Source organism: Canis aureus, chromosome 2, assembly GCF_053574225.1.
Source record: "Canis aureus isolate CA01 chromosome 2, VMU_Caureus_v.1.0, whole genome shotgun sequence".
NCBI lineage: Eukaryota > Metazoa > Chordata > Mammalia > Carnivora > Canidae > Canis > Canis aureus.
Window position 1 is genome coordinate 38126494 of NC_135612.1, and position 21648 is coordinate 38148141.

The following is a 21648-nucleotide window of genomic DNA, read 5'->3' on the forward strand; positions in this document are numbered from 1 at the left end:
CACTATCACCATCCTCCCCACAGACCCTGTGAGGCCCACTGTCTGCCTGCCACTGCTTGAGTGCTATGTGATGACAGCAGTTTTGTGACACACTGCCATGTGGGAGATGACACCAAGTTTTAGAAAGGCTAAGAATCCTGCCCTAGGTCACACAGTTAAGAAACTGCAGCATTGGGGTTGAGTCCAGGTCACCTCCTCCAAACCTGATCTGTACTGCCCCTTTGCAAGAGTTGTGCTTGACTTTACGCTATCTAGTGTGTTTGCTGCAGTATATGCTCCAGAACATAAAATTCCCTAATGGATGACTACAAAGTGAGCTGAATTTGAATTGCTATGCTTGCTGGAAGGTACACATTTCAGAGCCAAATACGTACAGGGTATTTTAAGCCTGGAAATGGACAGATGAACTCTCACAAGTAAGACCTGGTAGAGATCTACAGTAAGGCAGTGAGACAAGGAAAAGAGCCAGCATTAAAGGCAATAGATGGCAGGCACTCCAGAGAAGGAAAGAGAGTAGAATACCATACAGGGAGGCAAGAACTGTAAGGATGAAGGATTATATTGCACAGTCCAAGCTTCTATAACAAAACACCACAGACCAGGTGTTTAAAAATTAGACATTTGTTTTACAGTTTTGGAGATTGGGAGTTTGAGATCAGGGTGCATGGTCAGGTTCTGGTGAGAGTTAATTTCCTAGTTTGGAGATTCCACCTTCTTTCTGTGTCCTCACATGGTGGACAGAGCTCATGAGGCCCCTGCCTCCTAAGATCATGAGGCCATTAGGATATCAACATGTGAATTTTGGGAGGACACAAAGATTTAGCCCAAGCAGAGATTGTTAGTATTATGGGGGAGTAAAGGAAAAATAAAGCATACATGAGACCTGGTGAAAGAAGTAAGGGTGGAAGACAACCAGCAGAGGGCTGAGGAATGTGCGAAGAAAGGGGGAAGGAATATAGAGCAGATGTGGATGGAAGGCTGTAACTGGAAGCATGGTTTATAAGAGCTGTGCTTCTGGGAGGGTGCTCAGGATCACAATCCAGGGGGAAGCAGATGAGCAGGCTTCTATCAGGAATGTGAGCAAGATAGGATTAAGGGTACAGAAAATGGGAGATTAAAGTCTGAAAGTGGAGAATGAAAATAAGACCCAATTTTAGCTGCACTTATTTTTGTTTGCTTGCTTCTCCAGGTGCCACATGGAATGTTCTTGGAGGTAAACTAGGTGTCGGATCTGTTACATTATTTTAGCTCGAAAAAGGAAAATCATTAAAGGGCCACACTCAGTAAGCACCTATCCTAACCCACTGTTCTGAACACTCAATGAACTGCCTTCCTGGGTAGTCTGAATCCAAGCTTCTCTGTCACATGACTCATGGTGACTATAACCAATTGTTGCTGACTTCAGTGAGTTATCTCCTCTTTCTCTTGACAGTCAATGTCAGAGCTGTGACATACGCCAGGCCCAGCAGTCCATATGTCTTGCTGAACTATGGGCCATCAGGGCTACAAAGTTCAGTTATCTATTTATGTGATAAACAGATATGTTAGTGCTTACTTGGCATTTTCTAGGTGTCTCTGTGCTAGGCATTGTGCCAGCTGCAGGGTTCCCAATGGAGATTAACAGATGTGGCCCAACTCTTCCAGGAGCTTCCAGTAAAATGAAGTATAAAGATACTAACACACACATACATGCACCTTGTTGCAATTAATGCGAAGCACAGTAAAGAGAAAAGTATGTTCTATGAGAAAAAACACATGGGACTTAATTTAGGTAATTGTCAGGGGAAATCTTTTAGCTAGTGACATAGGACCTGAAGGGTGTGTATGAGTCAGTACAGGAAGGCTGGCAAGCAAGGAGGAAGAGTACTCAGAGAGGGTGAGTTCCTCAGGAGGAAGAGTACTCAGAGAAAAGAAAGGTGGGGGTGGGGAGAAACATAATGGATGAAGGACAGTAGTGTAGAATGAGATGGAGAGGGAGGCAGGGTTAGAACACAAGTGGACCTAGGTTATGGAGGGGAGCTTCTGTTTTTATTTTATAGGTAAAATTCTACTTTGGAATTTAAGGTGAGGGAAATGCATGATCCAATTTAAAAGATCATGAAGGTTGCTATGTAGAGAATGGATTGGGGTGGGAAGCAAGAGCAGAAGCAGGAGATCATCCCAGCTGTTCTGTGCTGGGTCCCTGGGGCAGATGGGTAGAAATTAAGAAGAAAATAAGTAGATGGATTTAAGGTCATTTGAAGGTAGAAATCCCATCATTAAATTGTAGACTTTACATGAGTCATGGATTAAAAACTTCACTGATTATAGAGAAAGAGGACCAAGAATGCTTCCAGCATCCTGGCTTGATCAACTTAAATATATGGGAAAAAGCCTTCACAAATGGGGGGGAAAAATGGAGGAGAGGCCAATCCAATGAGGAGAGTGGAATGTGTTTATAGTCTCATTATGTTTGAGGTAACTGAGATATTCAAGTGAGATGTCACATAGGTGGTCAGATCCACAAGACTGAAGTGAAATTCAGAAGATAGTTCAGGGCTGGAAATATAAATTTGGGGATTGTTGGCATTTGGATGGTATTTCAAGACATGGGTGCTGACAACATCTATGGAGAAAGTGTGAGCAAGAGCTCAGAGTGGGGCTCCAAGGAATGTGTCATTTACAGGTCAGAGATCTGTGGAAGAGCCAGCAAAGATCGAGAAGGGGAGGCTGAGAATTATTCGGAAATCAAAAGAGCTAGTGTTATGGAGACAATAAGGGAGAATATTCAAGGAAAGTTTCAGCAAAGGTATTGAGCACTACACACAGATCTAATAAAATGAGGAATGAAAAGCCCATGGGATTAGAAATGTGCCCAACCTGTGGGTCTTAGCAAGAACAGTCTTGGAGGAATGGCCCTAACTGAAGCCACTTGGCATCAGATTGGGAAATGAATGAGAGATATAAGATCCATATTGAATGGAAGGTCTGTAACCAAGGCAAGTGGAAAAAAAGAATAAGGAGGGTAGATTATCTAGTAGTTATCAAAGTTTCAAATTAATAGTGACTATAAGTATATGGAGTATATTCATGTGTGGGACAGGCACCACAGAACTGGAGAGCCTAAAAATGGACTTATGTGTATGCAGGAGCTTACAAAACAGAGGCAGCCCTACAGCGCAGATGGAGTTCTCTTGTGGGAGTATGGGAAAAGTAGAAATATGAGGGTGGGATGGAGGGATGAACCCACCAAGAGTATGGAATACCTTGATGGGAGATTATAGATGGTCAAGATATTGTGCTAAAGGTGAGGAAATGATGGACTTAAGACCTAATAGGGAAGCAGGCAAGCACTTGGAGCTAGCATGGTATTCCTGGAGGCTGCCCAAGATGGCATGGCCCTGACACACAGCCTCCCATCTCCATGAGAGTTGACCTCACCATTCTGATTACGAGTCAAAATAAGCTTGATGGGCAAGTGGAGATTTCAGACCTTTCCCATGTCTCTTGATATAATGTACTGAGGCAGGCAAGTGTGTTTTTCTGTGTCTGTTGCCATTTTTTATCTTGGATTTAGGCAGTTTTTCCCAGAAAATGGTTCCCACTGCAAAGTATTAACAAAGAGAGCCTTGACGTGCCACCATCAGCTCTCACATTCATATTTCCTCCATATTTGCTCTTGGCTGGTGGGTACCATGACTCATTGCAACTACTGGGACTGCCAGTGATGTTTCCTGGTAACTTAGGGGTCTTCCATGAGCAGTGCCCTCAAGAGCGTATTCCTTGATGGCTATATGTCTTAGGAAAGTGGCTGGTTTCAGTTTTCACTTGCTTCCCAACTGTGATTGTTGAAGAAGGTTAATAATAATGTATGATAACATCATTTTCAATTTTTGCATTTTCTGTTATATATAATCTACCTTTATTTTTTCCTTCTTTCCTTTTTTTTCTAATTACACTGTACAGGTTATTATTTTTAATTATTACATTTGTTCTAGCCTTGCTACTTATGTAAGGAAAGAAAATATAAACACTTTTTTCAGTGTGTGTGTGTGTTAACATTTTCAAAGGTCTTTTTTATATTAGGCAATATTGGTCCATTTAAGAGTAAAATTCAGGAGACAAGGACAATGCTTTTTTTCAGTTTTAAGAATCCAGGCTAATGCAAGCACCATGCAGGAGTGAAGTATGGTGTCCTGGAGAGGTGTTAAATTGGAGAATTTTAAATTTGGAAGACACTGGTGCACAAATGATATTTCAGGAGACAAGATTACCGAGGAGAAGAGTGCAGATAGAGAAGAAAAAGGAGCTCAAGATGGAAAAAAAAAAAGTTTCTAGCCCAAGGGGTGTGGACTGAGCTAAATGAGATTATAAATCTGAAAATCATCAGTATAGAGATACTTGAAGCCCTGGAAATGAATGGAAATACTTAGTATATCAATTAACTAAGTTAGGTACAGTAACAAACAGCCCCCAAATCTCAGAGGCTTTACCCAGAGGTTTATTTTCAAGCTTACTGCATGTCACTCTCATGCAGGCTGACAAACCAGCTGCCATCTGGAATGTCACCAGACTTGGTGGCAGGGAGGAAGGGAAGGACTACAGAATTGAGGACCAGCAATGATATGTATTGATTCAGAATTACATACATCACCTCACCTCATGTTTCATTGGCCAAGAAAGTTTTATATATATCTTCCATGAATAGCCTTAGGGAAGCCAGGAAGTACAATTCTTCTGAGTGCCCAGAAGCAGAAGAAACTCAGATATTAGTGAACAGTATTTTTTTATTGGAATTCAATTTGCCAACATACAGCTTGTCACCCAGTGCTCATCCCGTCAAGTGCCCACCTCAGTGCCCGTCACCCAGTCACCCCAACCCCCCGCCCACCTCCCTTTCCGCTATCCCTTGTTCATTTCCCAGAGTTAGGGTTCTCTCATGTTCTGTCATCCACACTGATATTTTCACTCATTTTTTCTCCTTTCCCCTTTATTCCCTATTAGTGAACAGTTTTAATGTCCACCACAGCCACCTTTCTGGTCACCAAATATTTAATTCAGTTTTTTCACACAAATATCAAATGTAGTTGCAACCCATGAGAGACAACTCTAATGTCTCATTAACTTCAAAGTCAGGGGGTTTTGTTTTTAATTTTTGCATTTGCATAATTAATTAATGTAAAATACGTATAATTTTTCAGCATCGCAAACAGAAATCTACATGATGTCCATCCAGTAGTTGCTTTGTAAGATCCAGATACTGCTTCTCTTACTCTGAAGACCTGTGGACTAAAAAGACAAATTAGCTGGCACCCTGCAACCCCTGCACACACACACAATCACATAACTGCACATAATACACACACATACAACCACATGTATCACATTAAACCACATACATACACACACCTCCCCACACTCCTCATGCATAGTGGTGGAAGAGAAGAGCAACCACTTTGAGCACTCCTAAAATGAGGGGAAGATGGCAGTCACTGGCCATAGAAATTCTAAATTTCCACTGGGCACAGGCTGTGAAGACCCCTTACCTGATCCCAGTGCTTCCCAGTTATGCCATCTCCTATTCTCCTGGTGTTTGCTCCTCCTTTTTTTGAGAAGACAACATTGAAAATTATGGCCTCCTTGGGGTTGGCAGCTGTGTATGGATCAGCCTTAGAACAACCATAATCCATAGAATATTTCTTCAGGGAAAGTCAGTCACTCCATTCCCTTTGGTCTTATGACCAAGGATGGTCGATGTTGCCATCCGTGTCCCTGTCTTATGACTGTAGAAGATACTATCTTAGGTGTTCACAGGTAACCATCTACCTTAGCTTCTACATGAGTTCTCATTCTGTGAGCAACAGAAACTGAATCTCAGTTCCTTGAAGCCCTCATCTGCCCCATTAAACTCCTACCACCCACTCTTTGTTTTAGGATTGCATCAAAAGCATATTTAGCATATTTAGTATATGATAACTGTGGTATTTTAAATCAGTGATGAAAAGGTCGACCATGTAGCTACATGTAGTAACACTTAGTTACCCATATGGAAGCAATTCACAACCTAAATCTCTTATACCTATAAATGTTCATTCCAGATGTATTAAGGTATGAGCATTTGGGAGGGAAACACTGCAAGAACAATTAAAAAGAAATCTCAGAGAATAGCCCTTATATTGGGGGAAGGGCTTTCTAAGCAAGCCACAAAATTTACAAATATAGAAGAGAAACAATGTGGATTTTATTTAATTAAATTTTCTACTTTCATGGGTGAAAGTGATCATAAAAAGAGGAAAAGATAACCAATGATGAGAAATTAATTTAAAATTTATTAATTTTTATTAATTTTTTATTTTATTATTTTGATATTTTTATTATTTATTTATTTAAAATAAAAATTTAATATCCATAATACACAGAGTGCCTCAAATCAATAAGAAAAATAAATCAGTAAAAGATATATACAGGCAGTTCACAGAAGAAGTAAAAATGGCCTGTGAACAAGTGAAAAGTGTATCAGTCTGTGAGTAATCAGAAAAGTGAAATTTAAAAAAACTTGGAGGTGCCACATTTCATTCACCTAGTTGGCAAATATCTAAAAGATTGAAGATGCCCAGTCTTGACAAGGGTGTGGGAGACAGACACTCACATGGTTCGTGGGTAGTGGTATATAAGTTGGCATATGATTTTTTTTTAATTTTAGTGAAATTTACCTTTTCCAGTTTTTTTGAGGTCTAATTGACATATAACATTGTATAAGGCATACAATGCTTATGTATGTATGTATGTATATATTGCTGTATGTATATATTGTGAATGATCACCATAGTAAATTTAATTAACACCCATCACCTCACACAGTTAAATATTCTTTTTCCATGTTATTCACAAAGGACCATGTGCAAGTGTCTATCTAATTTAACCTGTAATTCCATTTTAACAACCACGTCTACTTTAAGGAATCTTTCCTACAGCCATTTCTGCCTATGCAGGCCAAGATACCCGAACAGGGGTCCCCGTTTCACTCTTGTAATAAGACAAAGCCCAAGGCAAGGAAAGAGCTCAGTGAATCAGGTACATTTACACAGTGGAAACTTATGTGGCCAGCGGGTAGGAAACGAATTAGCTCTGTCTGCTGGCATAGGAAAACAGCCATGGTTATGAGAAACAAGCCACCCAAGACTATATAACATGATCTTAATTATATTCTTGATAGTTAATTATATGCTTGTAAAGGAAAGATCCAGAAGGACATAGGACCCAGATTTCTTTCTGCAAGGCTGATCACTTAGCTGAAGTTCCCAGCCACCCCGCCATGATGTCATACAAGTGACGGGGGCAGTGTAGATTCAGGTGGTGGTCAGTTGTGTCCTCAGTAACACTGGTACTGCCATCAAAGGTAAATTGTGCTGTGCAGGCCAACCTGAGGGATCTGAGAGGAGAAGGCAGCTGACCTGGCTTCCTGGCCTCCCCCAGCTGCTCCAGCCTCTGATGCTTTAGTCATCTTGGCCTCCTGGTCCTTGCTTCCTTGCCTGCTTTCCCCCCTCACTGGCCTGCCTTCCATGGTTAGATTCACTGTCCCATTAAGATAAGCCAGCTCCCTCTTTAGCAGCACTAAAGAATTTCTCAGGGTCAATGACAAGGAGCATCTTTTCCTTCTCTCTTCTCATCTATGCTGCTGTCAAGGAGAGCTAGGGGCTGGGGTCACAGCTGCCAGGACAGTCAGATCAGGAATCCAGAGCATCATAAACAACAGCCAGCTAAAGCCCTGGATCCTTCGTGTGTGGTCCTGTCCCTAGGATGTAATTTTATGTTGCCTGGACCTGTTTTGTCATCGGTAAGGTCAGGAGTGGACAAGGTGGAACTGGGGTCCTTTTAACCTGACCATCCTGTAGCCCCCACATGGCTCCTCAGCAGCCCAACACCCACAGCTGCTGGCTGACTTTGCATGGGCTCCTTAGAGGTTTCCTCTATCATCAGGGGTGGACCATGGCTTAGGAACATTTTTACTTTGTGCCCTCACATAGTTTTTTACACACGTAATTGTGTGTGTGTGTGATTTAGGTGATTAAATAAAAATTAACCACAAGGAATAGTAACAAATTTGTTCCCCATAGTATGTCTGGGCTAAATGCCCAGGGTCCATGCAAGGAAGGATGAGGTTTCACCCTCAGGTTGAGGCCAGCCATTTTGCTCCGCCAACTGTTTACACACCCAGATCCTAATCTCTTCTTCTTCAATTATGTATTCATTCACTCAGTCAACATATTTTTATTGAGCATATACTTCAAGTCACATGTGAGGAATCTGATGAGAGATACACCAGCCATGACCTGAGGTTTGATGTGGAGGCTGATGTGCAGAGCATTTGCCTTTACTTCTGTATCACAGGCAAGCTGTGTACAACAGCTGTTGCTTGGCTTCTCTGTGGGAGAGTCACATGATTTTTTCAATATCTTTCATTAATTTAATATAAAATTTAGCTTTATGGGCAGAAAAAGGAAACCAAATAATGGTCACATCGATTTATAAATCATTACCTTACTTTGTGTTAGACAAAATTCTTAGTGTCTTTCACAAATGAGTAGTAAGGTTTTTTTACTTGATTTTCAACTTTTGTTATTGAGAAATTCTTTCAGAGGCTAACTGTGGGTGAAAATTGTGCCCTGAGGGAGGAAAGCACAAATGGAATATTGATATAGAAAAGAATAGGAACATGAAAATGGAGGAAATTACCTGTGGCCACTTATTTTGACAATATAGGACAAATGTGGCTGCCCAAAGGCTCTGTGCTCTTACAAAGTTAGCATTGAAACAGCATTGACTTTGCCTTCACTTAAACTTAAGGATATTCTAATACTTTCTCCCCCCATAGTAAAAACATCACAGAACTCCATGTCCTCATGGAAATTATGTTCTAATGGGGGAAATGGACAAAAAATACATGTGAGTAATGTATAAATTGTGAGTGATCAATGCAGAGAACAAAGATATGAAGCAGCGAAGACCCCACAGGGGGGAATTAGCATTTAGACAAAGGGTCTAGGGAGCCCTACCCAGGAGGTGATTGTAAGGAGGATCTGGAGCAAGAGAGGAGGGAGATGGGGGCAAGAGAGGGATGTCTGTCCCAGGAAGAAGAAACATCCAGGACCAGTAAGGCTGGTGGGGAGAGAGGAGGAGAAAGCAGATGGGATCAGAGGGGAATCAAACACAATGTCATCAGAAGCATTATCGGGCCTTACTTATAGGACTTCGGCTTTTTCTCTAAGTAAGATGGGACATCATTGGAGGGTCTTAAGCAGGGGGACTTGATCCAACTTGTAGTTTTGTTTTGTTTTGTTTTTTAAATAAATTTATTTTTTATTGGTGTTCAATTTACCAACATACAGAATAACACCCAGTGCTCATCCCATCAAGTGCCCCCCTCAGTGCCCGTCACCCAATCACCCCCCCGCCTTCCTCCCCTTCCACCACCCCTAGTTCGTTTCCCAGAGTTAGCAGTCTTTATGTTCTGTCTCCCTTTCTGATATTTCCCACAAATTTCTTCTCCCTTCCCTTCTATTCCCTTTCACTATTATTTATATTCCCCAAATGAATGAGAATATATAACGTTTGTCCTTCTCCGATTGATTCCATCCACATTGAAGCAAATGGTGGGTATTTGTCATTTCTAATGGCTGAGGAATATTCCATTGTGTACACAGACCACATCTCCTTTATCCATTCATCTTTCAATGGACACCGAGGCTCCTTCCACAGTTTGGCTATTGTGGCCATTGCTGCTATAAACATTGGGATGCAGGTGTCCCGGTGTTTCATTGCATCTGAATCTTCGGGGTAAATCCCCAACAGTGCAATTGCTGGGTCGTAGGGCAGGTCTATTTTTAACTGTTTGAGGAACCTCCACACAGTTTTCCAGAGTGGCTGCACCAGTTCACATTCCCACCAACAGTGTATGAGGGTTCCCTTTTCTCCACATCCTCTCCAACATTTGTTGTTTCCTGCCTTGTTAATTTTCCCCATTCTCACTGGTGTGAGGTGGTATCTCATTGTGGTTTTGATTTGTATTTCCCTGATGGCAAGTGATGCAGAGCATTTTCTCATGTGCATGTTGGCCATGTCTATGTCTTCCTCTGTGAGATTTCTGTTCATGTCTTTTGCCCATTTCATGATTGCATTGTTTGTTTCTTTGGTGTTGAGTTTAAGAAGTTCTTTATAGATCTTGGAAACTAGCCCTTATCTGATTCGTCATTTGCAAATATCTTCTCCCATTCTGTAGGTTGTCTTTTAGTTTTGTTGACTGTATCCTTTGCTGTGCAAAAGCTTCTTATCTTGATGAAGTCCCAATAGTTCATTTTTGCTTTTGTTTCTTTTGCCTTCATGGATGTATCTTGCAAGAAGTTGCTGTGGCCGAGTTCAAAAAGGGTGTTGCCTGTGTTCTCCTCTAGGATTTTGATGGAATCTTGTCTCACATTTAGAGCTTTCATCCATTTGGAGTTTATCTTTGTGTATGGTGCAAGAGAGTGGTCTAGTTTCATTCTTCTGCATGTGGATGTCCAATATTCCCAGCACCATTTATTGAAGAGACTGTCTTTCTTCCAATGGATAGTCTTTCCTCCTTTATCGAATATTAGTTGACCATAAAGGTGAGGGTCCACTTCTGGGTTCTCTATTCTGTTCCATTGATCTATGTGTCTGTTTTTGTGCCAGTACCACACTGTCTTGATGACCACAGCTTTGTAGTACAACCTGAAATCTGGCATTGTGATGCCCCCAGATATGGTTTTCTTTTTTAAAATTCCCCTGGCTATTCGGGGTCTTTTCTGATTCCACACAAATCTTAAAATAATTTGTTCTAACTCTCTGAAGAAAGTCCATGGTATTTTGATAGGGATTGCATTAAACGTGTAAATTGCCCTGGGTAACATTGACATTTTCGCAATATTAATTCTGCCAACTTGTAGTTATCAAAGTCCCTGTGGCTGCTGTTTTGAAACTAGAAGTCAGCCTTTCTGAGCAGGGAGACTAGGGAGAAGATGGTTGCAATAAATAATGTAGATGAGAAAAGATGAGGATAGAGGCAGGGGGATCGGTGAGAAGAAGGCAGATCAGTGTTCAAATTGTTTTTAGAACCCAACAGAACTTGTCAGATGGCCGGATGTGGAGTGGGAAAGAAAAAGTTCACACTGACTCCTACAGTTTTTGGCCAAAAGAAAGGGAAACCTGGGATTGCCCTGAACAGAGACAGGACAGAGACAGGAAGATTCCAGGAGGGTTGATTTGGAAAGATATCAGACTCTCTGAAGCTGAGTGTAGGATGTGTTTCTTTGAAATGTATGTTACTCATCCAAGTTATTAAGGAAGGGAAAATCCTGGGACCAAAACTGAAGAAGAAATTTAAAACATCATGCCCCAAGTCTCAGCATATGAAGTAATGAATGCAAATCATAGAGAGAGACTAATCTGGCTTTCTAAGTAACTTCAAGTGACAGGAAAAAATTTAGCAAGGATATGGAAGATTTCAACAACAAAGTTATGAGACTTAATCTAATATACAGAACCCTGTAGAATTACAGGTTGTGTAGAATAAAAGGATTTCCACTATCGTTTTGTTTTGCCCTAGTCACTTACTCAGCAAACATTTATTTATTGAGCACCTCATATGGACCAGTTAGGTTCTTCACAGAGGTAAGAAAGAAATTTAAGTCACAAACCCCACTGCTTAAGCCTACACAAGTGGGCAGGTAGCGAGATCAAAGAGAAGAATGGAGATATTGAAGTCATAGCAAGATTTGAGAAGGGAGGGTAAGAGAAGTTGGGGAAACTGGCTAATAGGAATTATCCAGCAAAGAAATAGGACCATGAGAAGAGAGTCAAAGAAGCATACTGTGTTCATGTAACTGAAGCTTCAGGAAAAAACACATCGTGGACACTGTGACAGTTTGAGCCTCAAACTAATTATAATAGCAATAGGTTACTACTTATTAAATAGGTAAGTATTCTTAGTAAAGAAAAATGCTTATGTCTATACTAATATAAATAAATGAGTAAATAGGAAGGGGGTAAGGAAAAGCTTTCTCTTATAGTAGAACACCAGTTAATAAGTGTAGAAGAAAGAAAGGAACTAGGAAATCACTATTTGACAACCACCAAAGTTTTAATTGTTGTAGGCAAAAATATCACTGAATGCTAAACCAGTGGGGGCAAATTCAATGAGATGTAGAGTATTTAGTGTCTGCATGCAAGCTAATATTAATTACAAATGAAGATATAGTAACATTATAGGGGAGGAACCAGATAGGCATCCTCTTATGTGAGAGTCCAAAATTGGCATCATGAGTGATGAGCCCAAATAGAGCCCAGTAGGCGTCAGGTGTCTCCTGGTGCTTGGGCACACTGGGAGCAGAGCATCACTTCTGTCCTATTCCTGCCAGAAATGTACAATGACTCTAATCATCAGTCATCACAGGACAGATCCAAATGGAGGGACATTCCATACCTAAGTAGGATGTCAAGGTCATGAAATGAAAAGCTGAGAAACTGTTTCAGATTTTTATTTTTTTTAAACATTTATTTTTTAAGATTTTATTTATTCATGAGAGACACAGAGAGAAAGAGAGACAGAGACACAGGCAGAGGGAGAAGCAGGGGACTCGATGTTTCAGATTTTTAAAAACTAGGTTAAACACATACACATGAAATAAATGTGAGATCCTAGACCAGAAAACAAATGTTTTGCAACAAAGGACATTGTTGCAACAGTGGGTGAAACTTCAGTAGGGTCTTTAGGTTAGATTCATATGTAGAAGAGATGATAAAATAAATGTAACACTTTAACATTTGGAGTGTTTAGCTGTATTGAGGTAAGTGGGAATTCTTTGTACTATTTTTGCAACTTTTTTGTATGTCTGGATTATTTCAAATGTAAAAAAAAAAAACTTAAATGAAGTAGAGAATATTAAATCAAAGAAGGCCATTTGCACCCATCACACTGACTTATTTTGCCATCTTCAAAGTTCATAGTTCATGTGAAATGGTGTAGGCACCTGGTGGCCTTCAGAGGGAAGTAACCTGATTAGATTTCTCTGTGTCCATATGTACAGATTTTACAAAGTGCATCACAGGCAACATGCCATTTGGAAACATCTTCATTTTTTAGATAACTTATAATGTCTGAAAATGTTCCACTGAAGTCAGTAGACCAGATTTCCTAACAATGTTCCTCTTTGCTGGGTACTCATGTTGCTTCCTGTGTGTCCTTGAGATGCAGTGGTGAAGGTCTTTGAGAACCATCAGAGCGAACCTCCTTTCTTTCCTGTAGGACATTCTCATGGTGTTCTTGCTGGTCCCAGTGTATGCATTTTGCTAGTCTTTGCTCCTTTCTGCCCTGCTTCTTTCTGTGAGGGTTGTGCCCATTCACATTTCATGCACCATTGTATAGTCCATTTTCTTTAATTGCCAGTGCATCTCAACAATGTAATATTCCAGACCACAGAGTGAAGGTGTTAATACAAACTGCATTATTGAAATAATTAAGCAGTATTTTTTTAAAGATTTATTTATTTACTTGAGAGGGAGAGACAGAGAGAGATACAGAGAGAGCACACAGTGGGAGAGGCAGAGGGAAGGGAGACAAGTAGACTCCTCACTGAGTGGGAAGCCTGACACAGGGCTGAATCCAAGAACCTTGAGATCATGACCTGAGCAAAAATCAAGAGTTCGACGCTTAACCAACTGTGCCACCAATCACCCCTAATTAAGCAATATTTTTTTAATTAGGTCAGAATAGTTACCAGTAAACCTTTTTTTTTTTTTTTTTAAGATTCCAACCTATTTCAAAGAAAGCATAAAAGCAAGAGAGCATGAGTAGAGGGAGGGGCAGAGGGAGAGGGAGAAGCAGACTCCCTACCAAGCAGGAAGCCCCACGAGGGGGGCTCAATCCCAAGACCCCAGGATCATGACTAGAGCCAAAGGTAGACACTTAACTCACTGAGCCACCCACATGCCCCACCAGTAAACCTTTTTAAATGCTTTTCCTTGGGTTGTTTCTTGGGTTTCTGATGAGAAAAAAAAAAAAGAAAGAAAAGAAAAATGATTGGTTTCATTTTCATAACATTTTTTACAATTATATAACTTCTTTACAAACCAGTATGCACTGCAGTAGTGTGTTTGTCTCACTCCATCACTAAAATGGGGGCAGTGTCTTATCTCAGTGCCCCCTCAGTATGTAGCACACTGCCGAGCCAGAAAGAGCTCAGTGCAGTTTTGTTGAAATGGCAATGAACTCTTCGAGAAAGGCTCACTTTGGAGTTCAAGAGGCAATACTCAGGTGTAAATCAGAGGAATACATTGAATGGTTAGTTGCCTTTATAATTTTCATTAACCTACTCCTTCAGCACACTTGTACTGAGCAGCTTTCACATACCCTGAACTTTGCTATATACCAGGGAGACAAAATAGGCAAATTCCCAGAATATAAATCCTCCAGAGGGCACATATACATGCTGGATGGACAGATGAATGGATGGCTGGGTAATGTTATTACAGATTATGTAGAAGTAGTCATTGGTGTGGTAATAAAATAAAGGGGAAGGCAGTTTAGACAAGAGTAAAGAAGGCTTCTCAGCAGTGGTGATGCAGATGCTTGGAATGAAAGGAAGAACATGGGATGCGCTGGGAAAGCTCTTCTAGCAAAGCCATTCACAGGTGCTGGAAAGGGTGTGGAAAGTACCCCCGCATGTGTGGGAAACAGACCAGGACAGCCCTGGTGCCAGGTAAGCCTGGAGAGGTGGGCACAGCAGGTGGTGCAGAACACACAAAGATATTAAAAGCTGAGAAACAGTCTTGAGTTTTTTCCAGTGCAGTGGGAAGCTATTGGTGGGCTTTAAGCAGGGAATTCTGTAATATAATTTGTATCTTTTAAAGATCTGTCTAGGGATGGTAGAAAGGGAGGTGGGCGGGGGTGGGGGTGACTGGGTGATGGGTACCGAGGGGGGCACTTGATGGGATGAGCACTGGGTGTTATTCTATATGTTGGCAAATTGAACACCAATAAAAAATAAATTAAAAAAAATAAAGATCTGTCTGGTGTTGGGAAGAAGGAATTGGAGGAAGATGCAGACTGTGGTTTGCTGATGTGGATAAAAGTGTTCAGACTGAGTGAAATGATCAATAGCATGCTAGCAAATGTCCAGCCATGTGCCAGGAAGGCTGTTTTTCAAAAAAGTGTGTAGACAGAAGTTGGATTGGAGAAGTCCTTCATGAACCTGTTTAGTAGGTTTGCATAAGGACTCTTTTACAGTCCACAGATTTTTATTGCCCATCATTTTTATTAAAGTATAATATACCTACAGAAAAACACACATCAAAATATACAGCCTCATGAGTTATGGAAATGCAAATATCCCTTTGTAATCACCACTCAGACCAAAAAACGGCTCATTATCTGCATCCATTCTGCCCCCCTGTGTTTTTTTCCCATCACTCCCTTTTTTCTCAGTCCACTCTATCTACTATTGTGATTTCCAGTCTGTAGGTTATTTGTAAACTTCACATGATGAATGAAATAGTATATTGCGTGTAGTGCCAGGTCATTCGTTCATATAATGCTACTCATATATACTCTTTGTCGATTTGTGTATATATGCCAATTTATCCATTCTATTATTGGTGTTCATTTGGGTTGCTTCTAGTTCTTAGTGCTGTGAGTAGTATGCTGCTATGAAGATACTTCCCATACACTTTAGTGTACATGTGGATACATTGTGGGTGAGTATGTACCAAGTACTGAAATTGCTGGTCATATAGGGTATATGTGTGATCAGTTTTGGCAGATACTTCCAAATAATCTTCCATAAGTGTTGAACCAGTTACAATCTCACAAGCCCTAGAGGAAGATCGAATTGCTTCACATCTTCACCAACACTTGGTATTTTTTGTTTTAGTAATTTTAGATATGGCAGGTATCTAATTGTGATTTTAATTTCATTTTTGTGGTAACAAATGATGAGACTGAGCAAATTTTCATTGATTCTTGGCTATTCAGGTGTCTGCTTATGAAATGTTCAGGTATTGGATTAACTATTTCTTATTAAATTCTTTCTTGATGCGGCAGGGCTCAGTGAACTTTTCTTTTTTGGTTTGCCTTTCACCCTATTAATGACATTTCCTAGTGAAAAGCTCTGCCAGGCCTGGGGGCACAAGGTGAAGTCTGGAGTATTCTCAGTTCAAACTTCTCTTCCCCTGCCTCAAATTTAGCAGGCAGGAGCCCCCAGTCTGGGGTTAGAGGGGCAGAAGGAGAAGGTTACCTTAAATGAAGGTTAGAGATGGAGGTGTAATTAACACAGTAGACAGAATACACTCCACTTAGAATGCAGACTGTGTTTGTAAGTCAGGGAGTATGCCAGATTCCCACCCAGGGGAAAGAACAACTCTTCTGAATTCCCTCAGCTAAAGTCCCTCCTTAAAATAGGAGGTCAGAAGGAGAGAAAAATAAGTTGCATTTTGATTACATTCCCCATGTCATGGACATTCAGTTTCCCCAAGTCTTTACCTGGGCAGCTAACTCGCTACTTAGTGCTACCTGTCAGACCTTTGTTGGGTGCTCCAGATGGGCCTCCAGGGCAGGACCCCACCATGTGACCTGCTTCATAGCTGTACTTCCTTACCACACTTTTGTGCTCAGAAGGTCTTTGCCCAGGAAATGGAGAGAGAAACACAATACACATCTGCTGAAGGAGGAAAGAAAAGTCCCCTTTGGGGCTACCGTCCTGGTCCATGGCTCCCCAGACACTCACAGTTTACGCACGGAGAAAGCTTCAAAGAATGCAGCTGATGCACCCCAATCTGAGATGGCACAAACAAAAGTGCGTTATTCCCACTTATCTCAAATATGTATTGTTCTCATATGTCCTTTGAACACCTGTGCAAACCGTAGAATCAATTCTCAGAATTAAACTTAGTGGAGTTTTGCAACTTTGCTAGGAAGAAAAAGACCTTGCTCTAGGAAGTGTTAAGGAGGTATAAGCTTTCCCATTCTTGAGTTTGTATTTCCCTATTTTTCAAGGCTTTGTTGGTATTACAGATATCATTGTGCAATTTAGATTTTATTCCCCCTGGAGAACCAGGTGACTTCAAAGTGATTTATAGCCAGTGAGGTTGGCAGAATTATGGAGATTAGTAATAAGAAGTAAGGCAAGAGAGAGGGAGGAAAAAAGAAGGAAAACAATTTTGAGCAGGGGATTTAGGATGAGACAATGTACTGTAAAGAACAGGGAAGAAAGTGAGACGCTCAGACATAGTGGCATGTCATTTTAACCAGAGGCAATGTACTGCTTGTTGGATAGAGTCAGCTCCAGGAGACTGGCTGAAGCAGGGGGTGAGACAAACTATGACATCACCCTGGTCTATACCCTAAAGGAGTAACTGAGAGCCTATGACCCACTTCACATCCCCTTCAAGTCAAAGGCCCGCTGAAAAATCATCATTTTTCACCTATCACACCTTTGCATGATGTACTTGTCCCACTACTCTTTGGAAAATCAAGCTTTCATCACCTCATGAACTAGCCAGTTAACAGCATGAGCCTCATTTCATCACTGCTCATTCTCATTCTGTCTTGGTCACCTCAGCACTTCCACTCTGTGTGTGACCTCATCTAAACTACAAACAGAATAGGTAAAATGCTCAGTATCCCCAAACTCTGATTTGAACCTAGCATAATCCCCCACCACTGCTTCCCAAGCTGGGTGGTCTCACCCTGTGTACCAGGCAAGACTTTGTCCCACTGAGCTTCACTCTCTAAGAGGGGCACTGACTTTATTTGCACACTCTGGAAGTCTGGGGAGTTGGATCAATATTCTAAAGAACACCTTATCTTTCTCCCCACTTTTTCTGCACTGCCTGACACAGCACTGCTATAAAACACTAATTAGTATGCATCATGGAACCCATGACTTGGGCACTTGGGACCACGGGGACCCTGTTTATTCCATGCAGCACTCTTGAAAAGCAAATGCCATAACTGGGGGGAAAAAAGTTTCTGTGTCAACAAATTGGCTCAAGTTCAAATTTAAATGCTTTAAGCAGCTAGGGCTGGCTTTCTCTGCCCCTACTAGGTGTGTCCTGGTGCCAGTAGTGCTGAGAGGTTAGTGTGAGCCTTTTTCCCTGTCTCTGTGAAAGTCTCATGGCTCTCTGGTTAGCAGTTACTGAGGAAAACCCAGCCACTATGACCTTGATCCCCTGTTGGTGTCTCTGCAGTCTTTTCTGAGTCACATCTTCAAACCTCCCCTGTCTGCAGGGTCTGGGGTATTGCTGTTGAATCATTTTGTGTTCCATTTACATACTGGCCACAGGAGCAGAAATAAAAGCATTTCTTTATATAACCTCTTTGGGGCTTTTACCCATGCTCTAATTGGATTGTTTGTATTTTAGAGTTGAATGATGAGTTTCTTTATATATTCTAGATAGTTGTTTGTCAGCATGTGGTTGGCAAACCTTTTCTCCCAGCCTGTCATTTCACCTTCTTAACAGGGTCCTTCACAGATCCAAGGGCTTTAATTTTGATAAAGTCCAATTTATTGATTTTTGCTTTTGATTTGTCACCAAGCCCTACATCCTGAAGATTTTATCCAATTTTTTTATTCTAATGATTTTGTAGGTGTGTGTTTTATGTATAAAACTATAATCCATATTTAGTTAATTTTTATATAAAATATGAGGTTGAGGCTTTTGTTTTGTTTTGTTTTGTTTTGGGCTTTTTTTTACCAATTGATATGCAATCAGCAGGTGAAATCCATTTGCCTAAGACTGTCCTTCCTCCATTGAATAACTTTTCCAGCTTTATCAAAAATCAGTTGGCCAGTAGTCACTTTGGTAGCACGGGTACAAAAATAGGAATGATACAGAGAAAATTACTATAGGCCATGAGCAAGAATGACATGTAAATTCATGAAATTCTCCATATTTTTTAAATGCCACTGAATTACAGACTTAAAAGCAATTATAGTGGCAAATTTTATGTCACATATATATTTCCACAATTTTTAAAACTAATGTAATATTACAACAATCATTTTCAATGAGTAATTAATTGTATGGTGCATGAATTATATCTCAATAAAGCTGTTTAAAAATAAAGCCAAAGCAAAAAAATTAAAAAAGAAAAATCAATAAAACACCTGTGTAGGTGTACCTGTGTAGGTTTATTTCCGGGTTTCCTATTCTGTATTGTTGATCTATCTAGCCTTATAATAGGCTGTGTAATAAGTGTTATAGATAGTGTTTAATCCCATTTTATTTTTATTTTTCAAAATGCTTGGATCTTCTAGTTTCTTTGTTTTTCCATATCAATTATATAATACAGTGTCTATATCTGCAAAAATATTGCTGGGGTTTTGATAGAAATTACATTAAAACCTATACATCATTTTACGGAGACATCTCTACAATGTTGAGTCTTCCAGTCCTTGAGCACAGTATGTCTCTCTGTTTATTTGGATCTTTTACTTTTCTCATCAGTTTTTACAGTTTAAGCATATAAATCCTATACACATTTTGTTAGACTTATACCTAAGTATTTCATCTGTTTACTGAGTGATTGTAAATGGTATTGTATTTTTAATTTCCATGTCCATGGGTTAATTTCTAGCATATAGGAATAACAGTTTATTTTTGTATATTGATTTTTTATCATGTGACCTTGCTGAACTCCTGTATGCTAGGAATCTTTTGTAGCTTCTTTGGGGAATTTTCTATGTAGACTGTGATGTCATCTGCAAATAGGAACAGTTTATTTCTTCCTTCCAATCTGTATGTCGTTTAGTTCCTTTTCTTGTCTTATTGCTCTGGCTAGGGCTTCCAGTACTATGCTGAATAAAGTGGTGAAGGCAAACATCTTGCCTTGACTCTAATCATAGTTAGAAGACATTTGGCCCCTTGCCATTAACTATGTTAGCTATAGTGTTCTTCCATAATTCTGTATTGAATTGAAGAAATTCCCCTTGATTCCTAATGTTCTGAAAGTTTTGGCCATGAATGATATTGTGTGATTTTTCTTTAGCCTGTTAATATGGTTGATTAGACTGATACATTTTTGAATATTGAACCCTTGCATCCCTGGAATAAATCTGACTTCGTTTTGTATGTATATAATTTCCTTTTTTATTTGTTTTTATTGACATTCTATTTACCAACATATAGTATAATACCCAGTGCTCATCCCATCAAACATATATACATTTTTTATACCATGACCAAATAGAGTTTATATTATTTATTATACTTATTTATATGTTATTTATGACATATAAGTAATATTTGTATTTATATTTATTAAGAATATTATTTACTTTTTATGTATTGTATTTCTTAGATTTTAGTATTAAGGTAATACTGGCCTCATTAATGTAATTGAAAAGTTACTTTTCTGTTTTCTGGAAGAGCTTGTATGGAATGGCATTCTTTTTAAACATGTGGTTGTATTTTTCAAAATTCTTCAGAAACAGTGTGAGCCTGGGTATTTCTCTTTAGGAAAATTTGAAATTGTAAATTAAATTTCTTTAATAATTAGGGAGATATTCCAATGATCTATTTCATATTGAGTGAGTCATAGTAGTTTGTGCTTTTGAAGGGATTGGTCCATTTCATCTAAGTGACCAAGTTTACATGTATACAGTTGTTTGTAATATTCCCTTATTATGCTTTTGGTGTCTGAGCATCTGTAGCAATATCCTGTTTTATTCTTGTTATAGGTAATTTGTGTCTTTGTCAATTTTGCTGCAGTTTTATCAATTTTATTGATGTTTTCAAAGAACTAACTTTTTGTTTTATTAATTTTTCTCTACGGTTTTTCTATTTTCAATTTTATTGATTTCTACTCTTTATTATCTTCTTCCATTTGCTGGCTATGTGTTTGCGTTGCTGGTATAAAGTGGGAGCTTAGATTATTGACTGGAGGCTTTTACTGTTTACTAATGTAAACATTCAGTGCTATAAATTTACCTTTTGGCAGTACTTTAGCTATGTTTTACAAATTTTGTTATGTTGCATTTTTATTTTCTTTCAATTCAGAATGTTTTTTTTATTTCTCTTGAGACTTCCTCTTTAACTCATGGATTCTTTAGAAGTCCATTGTTCAGTTTCCAACTATTTGAAGGCTTTTTAATTTTTTTCTATTATTGACTTCCAATTTTGATTCCACTGTGGTTATAGAACACACAGTATGAGTTCAAGTCTTTGTTTTTTTTTAAATAATTTCTCCAGGTATTGCATTGTGTATATGTAACTTAGCGTAGTATACTGGTGTTGATATTTTACCAATTTAAATAAGGTATAGATACTTTACCTCCTTTTAAGTCCCTTTACCCTCTCCTATTAATAATTATTTTAAATATTTCCTCTATTTATACTTTGACAATCACATCAAAGTTATAATTTTTGCTTCAAACATTGAATATTATTTAGAAAAGAAGGATGTCCTAAGTTTGGGAGGTTTCTTTTCCATTTTAAGAAATTCCTTAGCCATTCATTTAGAATGAACCTACTAGTGACAAATTCTCTTAGATTTTATTCATCTGAGTATGTCCTAATTACTCCTTCATTCCTGCTGGATATAGAACTCTGGGTTGACAATTCTCTTCTTTCAGCACTTGACAAATGTTATACCACTTC

The 21648-nt window shown here is 39.4% G+C and overlaps 1 protein-coding gene and 1 non-coding gene across 4 annotated transcripts in view; both read left to right on the forward strand.

The window, feature by feature from the left end:
- Positions 1–21648, forward strand: part of OTUD7A (OTU deubiquitinase 7A) — a 392867-nt gene that overhangs the window by 141381 nt on the left and 229838 nt on the right. The window lies entirely within an intron of this gene.
- On the forward strand, positions 18841–18947 carry LOC144303785 (U6 spliceosomal RNA). Its single transcript, XR_013370765.1, has one exon. It is a non-coding gene; the product is annotated as a U6 spliceosomal RNA (small nuclear RNA).